The 13,179-nt window shown below is 39.3% G+C and overlaps 1 protein-coding gene across 3 annotated transcripts in view; it reads left to right on the top strand.

Moving 5' to 3' along the window:
* Nucleotides 1-440: 440 nt before the first annotated feature.
* The window catches only part of ZZZ3 (zinc finger ZZ-type containing 3), a 123,906-nt gene continuing 111,167 nt past the window's right edge, over nt 441-13,179 (top strand). For 2 of the 3 annotated variants that reach the window (XM_019501471.1, XM_019501470.1), the window contains exon 1: nt 442-512. The gene's annotated coding sequence lies outside the window, so the exon portion shown is untranslated. Of the gene's footprint in view, nt 513-13,179 lie in introns of all 3 variants that reach the window. The other variant, XM_019501472.1, reaches the window with a different exon arrangement.

Raw genomic sequence — 13,179 nt, 5'->3', positions numbered from 1 at the left:
GAGTGTTCAGAGATCAATAGTTTCAGATATGCTAAATAAAGTGGTCTTAACAGAAAGCAAAATGAAAAATTTCCCCATTCTGTACTGTCTCAGCACAGCGGCTGAATGTGGAACATCTCTTGCCTCCAAAACACCTTCCATCTCTGAAGCAGTTCCTCCTATAAAGTGCCTTCCTCCTGGAAAACATAATTGGCCTGGAGTTTCTAGCTCAGTATCATGAAGTTGCTGGTTTCTGTTAGTGTCTCAGCACCTTATATCACATATGCAAGTTCTCCAGGTGCTTACCAAATCTTTTCTATTGCTATAGAAATTCACCTGTGGTGCATGCCATATTTATTCATGGACCACATACACCCTTTTCCCCAAAATTAGCCCTCCAAAGTTGTTTTAAGTGAGAGAGCTGATCTTTACAGTGGAATGGAGGCATGGGGGGGCAGAGTTCTCGCGAGGCTGCGCGGGTCCCGCAGGAACTGTCCGGCAGCAGGATGGCGGCGCAGCGCTGGGCGTGCTGGGTAATGGTACCGGGGCCGGGGGCGGGACTGGGGACCAGCCTCCTGCCCCGGGCTAGAGGGGCTGGGACCAGCTCCGCCGCACTCGCCGCTGCCCGCCCTGCCCTGCTCTGCGCGCACCGTAGCGTGGGGCAGGGGTCCTGCCGGCCGGCTCTGTGGCGGGAGCTTGTGTCCCTTCTTGCGGCCCGGCCGTGCCATAAGCGCTAGGAGGGGAGGGGAGGCGGTTGGGATCCTCTGCACAGATGTGGCAGGGCGGCTTCAGCCCCCTGAAGGCTGGGATCAGGCGGTCAGGGGTGAAAGGAGGGCACCGTTTGGGCCCCTCTTTATTTTTATTTTTTCTTGCTGTAACATTTGATTTTAACTGCATCATCTGTGGGTGAAGCTTCCTTCTGCACGGCCCCAAGTGAGTTTGTAGCTTGGGAGATCACTGGTCACAGTCTCTTCCTGATGGCACTTATTTTTTTCCTAGAAGATAAGTGTCATAGGGTAAGATGGGTATTGGTCTCAGCTGCAGAACAAAGTATGAGCCTTTTCAAAGGATTTTGTTTAAAGTTAATAAGAATACTGGCCATTATTTTCAAAAAAAGGGGGGAAGAAGTCATCTGTTTTGTGGAGGAGGCACAGGCTTGAGGCCACACATTAGGGTTTCTTGGACTTCAGTGGGACTAAGGTTTTTACTTTGTATGTGGGACTTGATTAAATCATGTATGACCTTAACGAACTGTAGCTGAAGGCTTCTCATTAAGTTTGGTGCCCTGAAGCCTATATAAAATTGATTTCCATAAAAAAACGTTTGGGGCCTGATATTACAAGCTTATGTAGCAATTTAAGCTTTGTTTCTTAATGGTACGCCTACTGATGTGGACAGAAGGTGGCTGTTTAGACCTTAAATAAGAATATCTTTGATCTTTTTTTATGTATATTGCTATTTTAAATACCTTAGAAGTTCCTCAGTATATTACATGCAGTCTTTATTTCCAGTGCTGAAGAGTAACTGAAATGATTCTTCCTTTTCAACACAAATTAAAAAAGAAAAGTTGTATTTAAAGTGTCACAGAACATAGAGATGCCTTATGGGATTAGGCCCCATGTCCATAATCCAGTATTTTATATATTAGAAGTGGTGGATGGTAAGGGGGAGAATATCTATGCGGGGTCTATGCAGACTGGTATATCGCCTGCCTCTCTTGTGGGAGAGCAGCGGTTCTCATTCTTTTTAGATTTGAGGCACCTATGGATAGACTTGAGAGATCCTTTAGTAGATTCAAGGCACCCCTTAGAAAATGCCACCTCTTAGTTTTCGCTCTTTTTTTGCCTGCAGAAAAAGACTAGAATGAGGGGTGAGGGGTTGTTTTTGTTGCAAAGAAAGAAATCCATATTGTAGTATTTTTATTTGAAATCTCTGGGTTTGTCTTTTGAATTGTATTTTAAACGTATTAGTGCAAACATTGTGATACCCCATTGTGCTCTTGCAAGGTTTTCAAGGCATCCCATGGTACCCTGGTTGAGAATCACTGGCTGGATCTTGCAGCATCTAGAAACCTAGGAAGTCACTGATGTCAAATAGCTTATTAAAGCAAAGCTGTGTTCAAATACACATTTTTCTCTAATATTTAAGAGTTGTGGGCATTGAAATATTTACCCTGCTTTTACCTGGAGGTCAAAATCCCCTATGAAGCTAATGTGAATGAAAAGCTGGAGTCCTCCTAGCAAGGTACAAGGATAAAGCTCCAGAAAGGAGTCCATTCAGTGATACTTCTGCTACCTCCTTAGCTGTGTGACAGTGTTCCGAAGTTTTATTTCTACCATACGTTCCATTTTTTATGAGCCCCAAGTTAATATATAATTAATTTTTCTGGAACGTTGGAGCGGTTTTCTGTTTCTTGTTCCTCTTCCAGGACCTTTTGACTTTTGTGAATGCCTGGTCCTTCACTCTTCTACACAGTCTGTTGAGAGTTCTGGCTGCTGCACGGGAGAAGAGTCTTGGCTAGTTCTGTCGTCTTCTCCTTTGATGCAGATAGCCTGTCTATCTGGCCGCCTTGAAGTAGTCAGGAACCTGGATACAGTTCCCTAATATTTGACTTCTCCCCAACATTTCTAACAACATTTGCTTTGTTCGTATGTTGTTCAAATTTGTAAGCTCATCTTTCCAACCATAAAGGATAGAATTTTTAAGAGATTTACATTCTTCAGAAAATACTGGTGTTAGGTCCTCTTATTTGCTGAAGAAAGCTTACTGCCCATTGATAAAGTGCAATTTTTTTCTAGTTTTCAGCCAATATATTATGCTTATATAAACCGTAGAAGTGGAGAGATGAAAGCTTTGAAAGCTGCCTTTTGCAAGAAAACTGATACATTTTATTTGCATGAAAACATTTTTGGTTCTGTTTTTTAAAAAAATTAAAATTTCAAAATATCTTTATCAGGTGTAAGATTAAACTTGAAGTTTCATTTAATTTCTACTGTACAATGTACTTACAGGACCAAAAGGATGACTTATAAAAATATTTTGCTTATTTGCAATACCTGCAATAAAAAAAATGAATCTTTAATTTTCTTTTGTGGGGGGGTGAGGATTACAATGTTGATGTTTTGTATAATATCTCTTCTCACTATTTTTTTTTTACCAAACATATATTATTAAAGTTAGTATTTGACAAACCAACATTCATCACTTGGGTGGCTAATTTCATTTTATTAGGGGATGATAATTTTGATACCCTTATACCTTTTGATATAATTCCAACATTTTTGCTTTAAATAATGTCAGTGTTTTGTGCTTCGTGCGTAATACAATAAGAAAGTCAAGAGACACAGATAAGTGTAGGATTCATGGGGACCTCAAAGGATCTTGAACACGTTAAAAAGTATTTCATGTCTTTTTTATGTAGCTTGTTTCAGTACGCAGACAATTATAGACTTTTTTCTTAATATATCACCTAAATCTTCTTTGCTTCAGATTAATCTGATTTCTTCTCATTCTTCTTCCTATGGACATAAAAAGCAATTGACCTTTAGCCTTATTATAACTACCTTTTATGTATTGGAAAACTATTGCCATGTTTGCCCTCAGTTGTCTTTCAACACCTCACTACCATTGCAATATTTTTAATATTAAATATTAACAACAAGAATAATATGTTTTTAAAGGTTTAAAAAGTTTTAAAGATATCAGCATTAACTCAAATGCAACATGTAGATATAGATGTTTAGGCTTACGTACCAGCACTTTTGTGGCATATAATCCCTCAGTAAGAATTAGATTTTAGGATCACTTTCAGTAGAATACCCATCAATATAGGGAGTAGGATTTTATTAGTCCCTTATAACCCTGCCATAACACAATACAAATTATGTATCTAAAACATTTAAAAAGTTTTATTGCAATTTGAAATGTTTATAACAGACCAGTATTATTAAAAATATATATTTGAAATGGAAGCTGGGTGTTTTATTTTGGTATCCAGATGTTAACAATCTGTTGTTGTATTTTGCTCATCTAGTTTATTGCTACCCCATATGAATTAATTTAATGCTTTCAGAATTAATGTAGGATTTTTTGGGCATCTGGATAGCTTAGTAATATTTCTGGTTTGGACACTGTATAGTAATTTTTTAATAATAAAGGTACTGCCTTCATAATTGGAAAACATAATTACCAAAATTCCAAATTACCATTATTGCTTAAAAAAAAAAAATACCAAAAATAAATTTTCTAAATGCTAGTTGATTGTTCACACATTAAAATATTTATGAGTCTACATGTGAAGGCATTTTTAGAAATGTTTTCTTCCACTAAGATACATCACAGTGAGGAAAATACACACCTCTTTAGTGTACATGCTACATTGATATTTACTAAGTAAACTGCCTGATGTTGAATGAAGAGAAGCATTGCAATAATTTAAATTGTTCATCTTTATAGAGTTTGTAGACAACTTTTTTTTGTGTGTGTGTGTGTTCTTTTTTTCTCTTTTCCAGTTTAGAAATATAAACTGAACTTGAGTCCGGTGACTTGCAGAACATTGTTTTGAAGGAAGCAAAGTTCACAGCATTTAAGTGCAGAGTGTCAGGAGATTGAGTTTCTGGTTCAGGCTCTCATATGAATTGTGAATCTATTGTCAAGTCATGTAATTTTTCTACCTTTATCTGTAAAATAGGGATGATAATGTCTATTGTAAGAATATCATGAGCATTAATTAAAATGGGTAAAGTGTCCTGAAGCTGTTATGGATTTCTGTTACTTATGTTATAAATAGATCTTAGTTTTTCTTTTTGTCCACATTCTGCTCTACTATATGGAGACTAGGTTGCATTTGGGATTGCTGAGACGTAAAATTGTGCTTTCTGCTAGATATACTGCTTTTAAACAAAATAGAGTAAATTAAAGACCTATTCTGATTGCTTTAAAGATCTTAAGGTACATTGAAAAATGGGTTAGATAGAAGTAGGAAGAAATAAACACGTCATTAGGACATCAGATATTGGCCAGTTTGATAGCAGTAATATTTTTGGGTTAACATATTTTTCCAGCTAAGACCCCGTTCTTGTTTTTACACTGTTTCTCTTCAGAATCACTCTTGTGCAACCCTTATTCAAGCTTCTCTGATGCAAATTTTAAAAGGTCTCCCCCAAGATTTTATTAGAGTGAAAGACTACCTAACATGCTGGAGGGGTAATAGAAAATAATTTAAATGGGCTATTTTGACATCTCTGATCAAGGTATGAAGTCAGGGAAATGCATAGAACTTAGACAAAACTGCACTCAGTCTATTGCTGTTTGATCATAATTACACTTCTACAGTAGTTTTCATTGGACCAATTACATTAATTACTCATTTTGTATATACTTACTGGCTTTGGCTCAACCTTGCATTATCATTTTGTTTGCTATAATTAGTGGAAAATTAGTCACTAGCCTTTAAGAGATTAAGTAAAGGAAAATGACTTGATTTTTATATTGATTCACGTGCTAAGTACATCCTGTAATGCATTTGTATTTATTTCCTTGACACGAAATTTTTTAATACGGGTAAACCCATGCTGTGAGTTTCCCTGAATATAAGTTTCAGTATTAAAGCTTTATTTACACATCATTTTAACATCTAGTATTAGATTCCATTCTAAAAAATAGTGAAGGAAGCCCTTTTTCTTATGTTGGAGCACAGAAGAGTTTGCTACCCAGCCAACCATCTTTCTGCCTCTTTTCAATCATATAGTATCCTTGTGCTATCTTCTAGTGATTACTTGCTGGAAAATGTTAACTATGTTTTGTTATCTACTTTAGCTGTCTTTATTCAGGTACAGCTGCAGAAAATGAGTATCAGCCTACACTGTGTGACCAGTAGCACCTGTTTTGTGGACCACCCATGGTCCAGAGGGAACTCTGTTAGAACAATATAATGTTAAATTTAAACTGAAAGGGGATACCATATTTACTTGCCTATTTCATGCGTCTTGTTTTTGAAAGGCAGAATGAAGGAAAACAGATCTTTCCTTGTAGTAAGTAACTGAGCAGAAGCAGCTAGGGAGCAGAGGCTACTGCTTATTGTTCTACTCGCTCTGGCTAAGGATGGACAGTGCAGAAGCCTGAGACTAATCTGTAAAAATTGAATTAATTCAGTCTAAACTGCGTAGACTGAACCAATAAGCAAGTAAACAGACATTCACTTTTGTTTCTGGAAATGCAGCCACATACCTGTGGTGGCCCAGGCCAGAAGGTGGGGGGTGCTAGAGCAAACCTCCCTCTTTAGTTGGGGCAGATAGCTTGTGGCAAGGTTAGCCCACCTACACTGTGGGGGAGGAGGTTGTGGGGGAGGTGCAGAGCATCTTGGCATGCTGGGGGCTGAGAGTTAACTGGAATCTGGAGAGGATCTGGGACAGAAGTTCAATGAACTGATTTAACCTAAATCAGTTAAGTCTGATACTACATCCATCCAGGTTTATCTTAAATCAGTTTTGGCCATATTGAAAGTGGTTTATGTGCACTGAACTTCTGTTGTCTTACAGATTCGAACTGGTTTTCACTCACTTATACCGGTTTGTGTGTAATTTCTGTCCATATCCTTTGAGTCTGGTGCAGTTTTTACTTTCACTTTTGCCCTTAACCATGAGTAACTTATTACTACACTTCTTACTTATAATGTGTGCTTTACTTTCCAGCCCTCATTTTTTTGGTGGGAAAAAAAAGTATACATTTATATGCAAGAAAATATGAGTTTGATTTTTCTGGCTCAAGCCATGAAATAGACAATAAGACATTTACAATAACAGTGTACAGTCTTACCAGTCCTCCAAGATGGTTTTTGATATTTATGAATATAAAAGGAAAAGTCAAATTTAAGGAAGTAGCTTGTGGAGAAAATTACTTTTTCAGGAGGTTGTTTGCCATATGATTATGTATTTATTTGTATTGGTTATATGTAACAGTGTACAGAATGTCATTTGAACATTGAAAGGAAGCATGCATGTGTGGCCTTCAACTCACTAAAACCTGTTAAGTGGCCCTCCAGCCCAAATAATTGCCCACCTCTGAGTTAGTCTGAAATCAGACAGAAGGCAAGGCAGAGTGGTACTTTAGAGGTTAACTTGTTCAGAGGGGTATTTGGTGCAGGTGGCTGTGGGGAAGCTTTGCTTGTACAGTGCTGTGGCCATACAGCTAGGAGAAGTGGTAGTATAAGCTGTTGTCTGGCACTGGAGCAGTGGTTCTCAACCTCTTAAGACTTGAGGCACCCTTGGGAAAATGCAAGCTCTTAGTTTTATTCTTTGTTTACCTAAAGCAGGGGTTGTCAAGTGGGATAAGTGTACCCCGGGGGGGTACTTAGGAAGGCACTGGGTGGTATGTGGGTGGGCAGGGACGGAGCACCGCCACCCACTACCCTGCACCGCCACTTCCCAGGAGCAGGGCTAGGGGAGGGCAGCGGTGTCCCTCCGGGGGCCTCACAGGCACTGAACCATCAGCCAGATGTGGTGGTGGTGGAGCAAAAGCAACTTGTGTACGGCGGCCATCGCTGCCACCCACTGCTGCTGCTCCGCATCCAGCCATGTGTCAGCCCCACCCCCCTTTTGTGTCTGGCCACCGGGGTACACTTATTAAAAAAGGTTGAAATCTCCTAGCCTAAAGAAAAATAATAGAGCAGTTTTCTATTGCAAAGAACTCAGAAAGACCACAACTGTGGATTTCTATTTGAGATATTTGGGTTTATCATGTGCATCGTGTGTGTAAACCTAACTGTGTGGCACCTGTGAAAGGATTTCAGGGGACCCTAGTTGAGAATTACAGTAAGAGCTCTGATAACAAACTATGTCAGTAAATTGAGCGGCCTCAGCCACCACTCTTGCGGGCCCCACGGGACAGGTAGGCAGGTCCCGCACAGCCTATTATGCCCCTGGGCTGTGGGGGCTTGGCAGCACAGGCTGCTTTGCCCCAAGCTACGGGGGCTCGGAGAAACCAGAAGTGCCACGGTGGGCACTCCTGGTTTCACTTCATCTTACAAGCTGGCATGCTCCACTAACCGGCTTGTAGGATGCCGGTTAACAGAACTTTTACTGTACTGATTTAGAATGCTCTGTGCTGTATCTTGGATGGCTGGAAGGATGATGGTGTAATCCACAGAGAGTGAAAAACAAGGAAGAAGAGCAAGGGCTTGGGTGAAAGAGCTCTTTCATAGCCATGTCAGACTTCTACTGTTGAAGTTTTAGTAGTTCTGGAACTCCTTACTTCAAATTCACAGAGGATTTGGTGAAGTCTGTTATGTGGCATGTGAGGACTCGCCTGTCAGGATTTAGAGGCTCATTTTAACTTTGCGTTGGTCCTCAACTCAATCCAGTTTTAATTAGCATCAAAGGAGCAGCACAAATATAAACATGCAGTCACACACAGGTTATGTTAACTGCTGTATTAAAAGTAATAGTTTAAATTACTAATTTTAATTACTGAAGTAGTTACTAAAAGTGATAGTTTAATAATTTCTATCTTCATTGGCTTGAAAATAAAAATATCTTGGTTTAGATATGAAGCATCTCTTACTTTCTATTTTAAATGTTAGGTAGAGTTTGCAGTTTAATCAGGCTTCATTATGTGTCAGATATAGTAATGCTAGACCAAATCCAGTAATTAAATCAAGATAATATCTCATCTTGTAGACCTCTAGAAGTTTAATGCATTTTAATCCAAAGATTTCAGGCTTTCTTTTGCTCTTACCAGAATTTATTGTGTAGTGTTCACTATTATTCTGGTGCGGCCTTTGAGTTGGTTTGATGCAGAGCTCTATTGTTGGATGCAAATAGCCTACTCAGGATTGCTCAAAATATAAAACAATGTTCTTGCTCCAAGGAAATCAGTCCCCAGAACAGAATCATCTGTTTTATCTGTTTTGTACCTGTCATAAACATGAAATGTAGTAATATGCAATGGAAGAATGTGTTGAGAGTTCAATGGGGTAGTGCTAACTTTTGTTTTAAAATAGAATTTTCTAATATTTGTGCATCTCTTAAACATGTTGGATGCATTAAAGGTTGGCATTCATAGATAACAGTTTACTAGTGTTCTGAGGTGTATGTTTTATACATAGAAAAAATGAAGAAAAAAGCAGTAAAAAGAATAATAAAGGCCTAACTGGTCATGTGAAGGGAATGAGGGAGATGGGAAAAGACACAAGAAAATGATGTAGGTAGGGACAGAGCTGTGCAGCACAAGTTTGGAATATGTGTAGATTCATCTGCTCTGAAGCTGAATATTCTTACACTTTAATCCACTTGGAGTGTTGAAAAGGGTGTAGAACCCAGCTACTCTTTGAAACTGTGTTGTTAATTAGGTCAGTATAATGCTGTCTAAGGAACTAATTTCTGCTGACCCTGGCATTTGTGATAATATTGGAGACATATTCTTCAGTGATTGAAAATATCCTTCTAGTCTTTGTTTCTTTTTAAGAAAAAGCCACTGAACTACTAAATTTCAGCACAGGCAGCAGGAATATAGGAATGGTGTAAGTCCTTGCTCTCCTTGAATCTACATTTTAGATGCATGAAATTCAAGCATTTATTCTTTAGTACAGCTCAAAGGTCAAAGATACCGCCTGAATCTTGATTGCCCATCAGACCGCTGGAATTAAGGGAGATTAATTTCTATAGCCAGCAGCGTCATGTCTGGCAACACTTGACCCTCCAGCCTAAATGATCAGGTACCCTTTTGCAAGTGGTACTTGTTACATATCTAGAGTGAAGTTTGAACTCATGGCTCTGAAACTATAGCAAGCGTTCTCAGTTGTTCTGTCGTGCACCATATTTTCAGTGGCTATGTAAATACTGTGAACAAAACAATTTTTAAATTAATGGTGCAGTAAGATCATTGCAGGATGCCTCTTGTTCATCTCTCAGTGCTCATTTTCAGAGAGATACTGTATTCAAGTCTGTTTGCTTTAATAAAGGAATCAAACGTTTTATCCATAAGGGAACACAAAGAAGTTGGCTGCTGTGTGTGTTACAGGAGGGAAGTTGGAAGTGTAATAGTTTAAAGGGCTTTAAATGGGATTGCAGTATGGATGGTGTTAATTTAAAAATGAACTTGAAGGGAAAGGCTTGTTCTGAGCCTTGGAAAGATGGTTTACAGTTGTCTGGTTGCTTAGAGGTAAGATGTTTAAACATTGCTAGACACTTTCATTGTGTTTTCTCAATCTGTTTTTGTATCGTGCCAGATTAAATTGACGCTTACTCACCTTTGGAAGGATTGCAGGAGTATTAAAAGTTTACTAAAAATAGGGATGTAAATAACAATTAAAAAATGTCAGTTTAACCTGGTGTATTTACAATGGTTAAACAATCAGTATGGCAACCCCTGGCCTGGCCCACGTGGGGCTGCTCTGCTGGGGTGCTTCCAGGCCCCCCGAGGTGCGGCAGAGATTCAGTGGCTCCTTCGGCCCCTGGCTCCCCAGGGCTGCGCCTCGCAACAAGCCAGGTGGGTCCTGTCCCGGCCCAGGTGTGGGTGGGGCTAAGCTACAGGTGTGGGGCAACCACTCAGCATCCCCTTACCTCCACCTTGCCCCTGCCAGGCCCTGCAACTGCCATGGGTCTGGCCAGGGGGCATGCGCAGGTACCATCAGCAGCTGCAGTAACAAGGTGGCACATCCAGCGAGACATGGGGACAAGGATGGGTGCCATAGTGTTGGGCTCCAACCTATGGCTCTGTAAAGTCTGACTGGGGAGGGGTGGTCCTGGGCCAATGCCAGTACCTGTCCTGCCCCACCCTGCCGTGGAGGAGGGGCTGCAACCTGGAATACTCCCTCTCCCATCTCCCTCTTATTTTTAAGCATCTTTTTTATTTTATTTTTCAGGATCAGGCCCCTCGCAGCAGGTGGCCTCTTGACTTCCATTCACCCCAGAGAGAGAGACAAGCTGCTTTCCCTGTGGACAGCAGAGCATGGGGGAAGTAAGGGATTAATAACTAGGGTCTGCAGATCTTGGTGCAGCGGCTTCTAGCCTTCCCACTGCCTGCCTGGAGCCCGGGCTGCTTGTGGTAAGCGGTGGGAAGACTGCAAGCAGCTCCACTGAGCCTAACTATAGGTATTGGTCCCCAATCCCCTTCTCATTCCTGTCTCCTGGGGCACTGTGCAGCTTTCCTTCCCTTGCAGACTGTACCCCACTCAGTGTTAAACAATAACCAGTAAAATATGACCGGTTATTAATCGTTTAACCATTCACATCCTTAATCAAAAACATAGCATTTTTGTGTGTTCGGATCTTGATTTTTGAATATTATGTTGCTAAAATGTACAAGGATGTGTGGAAGCTATGATATTCTTGTGGCTTAATCTTACTTTAGTAGCTGAGGAAGGTTGGATACTTTCATTGCTCTTTTTTCAAATAAATTTCATGTGTAGATATAAATATTGAGAGATTTTTGTGATTTTGTGGAGGGGGGGTTTTAAGTTCTGGCTTCTTTCGGATAAGAATGTGGCCTAGTCTGGAAGACCCATGAAAAGAAAGCTCATGTTCCCTGTTACTTTTTTGTTTTTATTTTCCAGTCTTGTTATAAAAATTAACTTAAGGGAATTCCAGAGCATCTGGAAAATAATCACTATTTGCCATATTAAATTTAAAAAAAGAATCAAAACTTTTATCAGTGTAAAGAAAAAAGTACAGTAAAATAATTTATCAGTATTCTGTATAAAATTCACTGGAAAACATGGGATGCATGCATAATGCCAGAGGATTTCACAGTGAATGCACAAATAATTTTATAAGTCAGCTTGTATCCAAGAACACTTAAGCATTGTGAATAGTAATGAACTAATGAAGCGCACACATTCAGACTGGTTTCTCCATGACTTTGGCTGCATATCTCAATAGCATTTGTGTCCACTGGAAAGAAAATAAAATATAATGTGATGCATATTCATGTTTTTTTTTTATAAGTGGTCTTTTCTGACCTTTTTAATGTTGGAGGATATTTTAAGACTGTAATTGCAAAATATGCTTTGTGGTGATTTTGCAGTAAACACTAAGAAGAGAAGAAACTTTCAGTAAATGCTTGGTGGCTTGGATTCTTTGGTGAAAGAAGGCTTACCCTGAATGGCAGTAAGACTAGATATATACAGTTGCAAACTACATATTTAGATTTGAGGAAAATGTAGACATTTTGATGCTGCTTGATTGTAAGTATTTTCTCAGTACCTAGGATTGTTTGTCACCACAATGTAAATTCAAAATTCAAATTTGGCTTTTAGTTGTGTCCTTTTGAAATTTGTGCCTATTGTGAGTGCCATTATGCTGAACTTCTTATGCTTAAATGTCTGATTTTGGGGAAAAAAGGTATCTGGAAAGCATTTTATTCAGTTTGAAGGGAGAGAAACAAGGAAAATAAGTTAAGTACAGAAAAGGCCACATGATTGTATATGCCTCAGTTGCATAATTTTTTTCTGTATATTTCCAAATACTTCTTTGCATGCAGTGAGTAGCGTTAGAATAAATACTTTCATATAATATTTCATATTTCATAATCTTTTTTCCCTCCAGATCAGTATGTGACAGATGTGGGAATGGGGGAGAAGAAATGAGGGAAGGGAGGCAGGATGTTCTAATTACCCGAGGAACTAGCATTGAACATAAAAGAAGTTCAGTGTTAAGGTCAAATTTGAGAGGCAAAAAAATTAGGTACGAAAGGAAGAATAGTTCAGTGATGAGCATACTCATTTGGGTCATGTGCCACTGGTTTAATTATGTTAACTGCCACAAACCTCTTTTTGAGAGCTAGGTGAATTCCTAATCCTGTAGAGTTGGTTCCCCATCTGTAAAATGGAAATAATAGGACAGATACAGGAGTGTTATGAGGGGGAAAAAATGCATTGGATATTCTTAGGAATTGATGTAATATTTAGACAAGGTATATAAAAATTACCTAGACAAGTGGAGAAATGCACAATCAAGACATATCCTTAATTCTGTAAAAAAAAAATGTAGTGTTTGTGTTCCCAAACAAAGACAGAGTAACTTCTTTTTTCAATTATTTTAGTTATGGTGTTACTATAGCGTGTAGTTAAGATTTTATTTGATGTAGTGTCATATTTGAATTGTTTGGATTTGTCATGGCTCCAGCAACATGCTCCTGTGATCCAGCAACCTCTAACAAAGCAAGTTTATGTTGTGGGGCAAGTAGATTTTTTTTCCCCCCCCC

The sequence above is a fragment of the Gavialis gangeticus genome, unplaced genomic scaffold (genome assembly GCF_001723915.1).
Source record: "Gavialis gangeticus isolate Ggan-Ray unplaced genomic scaffold, GavGan_comp1, whole genome shotgun sequence".
Classification (NCBI taxonomy): Eukaryota; Metazoa; Chordata; order Crocodylia; family Gavialidae; genus Gavialis; species Gavialis gangeticus.
This window is presented reverse-complemented; position numbering and strand designations above follow the sequence as displayed.